This window comes from Macadamia integrifolia, unplaced genomic scaffold (assembly GCF_013358625.1).
Source record: "Macadamia integrifolia cultivar HAES 741 unplaced genomic scaffold, SCU_Mint_v3 scaffold2702, whole genome shotgun sequence".
Taxonomy (NCBI): domain Eukaryota; kingdom Viridiplantae; phylum Streptophyta; class Magnoliopsida; order Proteales; family Proteaceae; genus Macadamia; species Macadamia integrifolia.
The window spans coordinates 1-4058 of record NW_024868898.1 but is presented as its reverse complement, the minus strand read 5'-3'; the positions used below and the strand labels follow the sequence as shown (position 1 = coordinate 4058).

The 4058-nt window shown below is 39.6% G+C and overlaps 1 pseudogene; it reads right to left on the bottom strand.

Moving 5' to 3' along the window:
- Positions 1-882: 882 nt before the first annotated feature.
- Positions 883-1659, bottom strand: LOC122067087 (annotated as a pseudogene).
- Between the last annotated feature and the right edge of the window lie 2399 nt (positions 1660-4058).

The window sequence follows — 4058 nt, the reverse complement described above, 5'->3', positions numbered from 1 at the left end:
TTAAGTGAAGAGTTAAAATGACTGTTATACCCTTATCATTAAAACTCATGTTTTAACCCAATTCCTTTTCACCCATACTTATACTCATCTTCAACATCAAACGCAGAGTTGTTTTTTTTTTTTAAGAAGAAAAAGACATGTCCTCTTTCTCAAAGTCAATCAACGGTCACAATCTAATCCAAACAAAGTCCTTTACCTAGGGGTGTCAATTCCTAAACCGAACCGGTAAAACCGGCCGGACCGAACCGATAACAACCCGGACCGAACCGAACCGAAGCCTTATTGGTTCGGTTCGGTTTCAAGTATTGTAACCCCAAAACCAAACCGAACCGCACCGAAAACCGGATGAACCCGAAACCAAACCGAAACCGGCTCAAAACCCGGACCGAAACCGAAACCAAACCGGTAAGAAACCGAAACACTCCAAAATTCATTAAAAAAATTAAAATTTGAATAGTTTTGTATACATTTGTATGGAAAATCGAATTCAAACTAGACCAAAAATCAAAACCAACCCGGTTACAAATCGATTTAAGAAATCGAAGTTCAACAATTCATCATTTGGTTGTTTCCTAATGGCTTCATACCGGTTTAAAAAACCAATCCAAACCGAAATGAACCTAATAAATCCAAACCGGTACCAACCCGAACCCAAACCGCACCGAAACCGACACCGGACCGAAACCGATAAATCCTTATTGGGTCGGTTTCGGTCACTTCCAAACTCACACCGAAACCGGTGGAACCGCACCGAAACCGCACCGACCCGGACCGTTGACACCCCTACCTTTACCTAAATACGCTTCTCAATAATAAATGAATACATTACACTTCCAGAATTTGATAAAAAATGAGCAAAGCAAAAATATGTTGAACCTTCATCTATGCTCCAACTACTTCGGTATCCTCTGCCACTGGTTCCTCTGCTGGCCTGTCAACCTTCACACCATCTTCCGAGAAGTCCCCATGAACCTCCATCAACTTGCCAAGATCAAACTTCGGAGCCTTCAAAATCTTGACTTTTCGGATAAAGTCGTTTTGTAGAGGATAAATGCCACAGGTGACCTTTTCAATCCCCTTCCCAATCATCTCTGGGATGAACTTCTGTACCAACTCCTTCAAGTCGCATGACGTCGCCTGGTTTACCATAATCTCTCTCATCTTACGGCGAATCTGTCGGATTTGGCTTGTTTGAGCATAACAGGTTCGCTTAACCTGGTTTGGTCTCCTCTTGGTGAATCCAATGCAGAACATCCTCAAAGTGTAGTTGTCTGTTGTCTTCACATCTACATGAGCCTCAACCAAAATCTGCCACTTACGCACCAAGGGCCTCAACTTGTCTGTGGTAAATTCATTCCCCAAAAGTTAGTGAGGACATTTTTTTCCTTGGACATCCTCAGCTCTCAATCTGATCTTCCTGTAGGACTGATCCTCATCATTTTGAAGATCAACAAGGCATATCTCAAATACTCTGTGCTTGAGTCCTTCAGAAGCAATCTTGGTTCCTTTAATTCTTGAAACTAGGGTCTTCCTGACATTTCTATTGCTGAAGATCGATGACGCCTTGATATCATACCAGTCCTTAGAGAAGGGATCAACTGCCTTCTTCTTCCCTCCTTTCTTCCTCTTCGAAATTCTCTTATTCTTCCCAGCCGCCATGGTCGAAGGAGATGACGTTCCAAGGGTGTAGGGAAAATGGAGAGACTGAAGGAATGAAAAACCGGCATTTTAGATAGATCGAATAAGGATTGGATAACAAAGAAGGGGAGTTGATTCTTGAACCAGAGGGTAATGGGATTTCTGCCGGTCATCGCTATTGCCATCCGTCACCGATGCCACGCCGTGATATCTAGCCACGCCGTGATATCTAGTACTCTAAACAATCGTCGGTCGTCCAAATCTATCGATTTGGGTGAAAGAAATAGTAACTTAGTACAAGGGTATTTTAGATACTTCATATTTAATAAAGGTATTTTGTTATTTAAAATAAAATATAGTAGCTGACATCAACATATAAGGTATATTTTTTAATCGTGACTAACGGTAGGGGGTCTGAATCTAATTTGATGAAACAAAGCGGATGTTCTTATAATTGTGACGGCATTCTCGAAGGGGGTGGCACTGTAAATTTTATGACAGAAAGTGGGACATGTTTTGAATCATCACATGTACATCCAAGAGAGTGTACGTGCAATGATTCTAATTTCTCCAAAGAGCATCTATAACAAAAGGTACTGGGGAGGGAGCAAAAGTCAAGGGGAGTGAGAGAGAGAAGGGGGCGGGTGAGGGAGAGACACAGATCTAGGGGTGGTGGTGGGAAGGAGTTTCTAGAGTGGTGGTATGGATAAAGTTAGAAATCTAAAAAAAGGTACTCGAAACATAATATATCAAACTTAAGGTATCATAGGTAAAGTGTTTTTTTTAAGACTGGGTATCTCGGATGTAATTTTTTGATAAACATCCAAAGGTGTAATTTACGCTTATTTATAATGCATAGGTTGTGCTGTTGCCGAATTGAAGGCTTTGCTTGAGCTGTAATTTACCCTTTTTATTTATTTTATTTTTGAGCTTGGACTAGAATTTTAATCTATGGTGATTAACATGTAGTTGGATTTTGGGTTTAAACTCTAATAACTTGTTCTTTCAGTTTTAACTGAAGAAGCATCAGCCACAAACCGTTATATTTATATCTCCATAGTGATAGTAACCAAACTAGATATGGAAGCAAGCATGATTGAGAATCTCTCAAAACACACATTCTGCTTGGTCACCTTCTTCATAGATCACAACCTCGTATAATCATCAAAATATTAAGTATATTATATACGTCCCACCACTGTTCCATCGATCCATTTTTGTGCAATTTTTTTTTTGCTAACAAATTCCAAAACTGTTCTATTAATAAATTTTGCACGCTTTAATGCTAATGGGTATTGATTCTCTTATCAATACTATAATCTACTTAAAAATAAAGATGAAATAAACTTTGAAAGGAAAGTGTTTCTTATGGGGAAGTATGGTTTCTATGTGTATGTAAGGGCCAGAGAAGTTATTTTCCATTTCATAGGTGACAAGCCAATCATTTCGCCCCTATGTTTGAGCATAAGGGTCATACTCGCCCAATAAAATCTTTTTCCCCATTTTAAAAATCAATGTAGCCAGAGCATGCCAATGCATGGAGTGTATATAATTGAATTTGGTTATGATATTTAGTTAATCCAAATCATGTCATCTTTGTCCAACAGTTGGAATAACCACATCATCCTCACACATGGCAAAAAATTCGTGGGTTGTGTACACTACATATCTAAGTAAGATGGCAATTTATTGGGCCTGAGATAGGCCCAACCTACTAGATAAGGGCCTCATGATAGGTTTGCGGCTGGCATAAACTTATGCTTCAAGCCTCACTACTCAGGCCCAAGCTCGTTCTTTGTATGAGGATGGGCTGGCCTCAAGTTTGGTTTTCATACAATGTCTTCTCAACTATTACTCAATGTCCCAAATCAAAACTCCTTAAACCCTTTAGAAATCCCTCAAGCGGTCAAGCCCATGAAACATCTATTTTTTTTTTTTTTCCTTAACGCCTTGTTCCATAATGTTGTGAGTCTTGTGACATAAGGCTAAATGGTTTTTCTCTGGGCCTTTTGGCTTTTTAGTGGACAAAGGGTGCACAAACCAGAACGAGGAGGACTAATGTTGTTAGTTTTGTATCATATATATGAAACAAAATATCATTAGAAAATAAACACCACTATTTTCTAAACCTAATTAGGGTTGCAACTTGGGCTAGGCTGGTCAGGCATTTGAGGAATTTAGAATAGAACCAAGCCCCAATCTAACCCAATTAATCCTGTTCCAGATTGAGAGAGAGAGAGAGAGAGAGAGAGAGAGAGAGAGAGAGAGAGAGAGAGAGAGAGAGAGAGAGAGAGAGAACTACGGATCTACAACTATAATAAGCTACATCATCTTACAAGTATGTACTTGCACTTTCTCTAAATCATAAAGGTAGTTGACCCTCTTACGTTGCAAGGGCTTAGTACCCAGAACACCTGAAC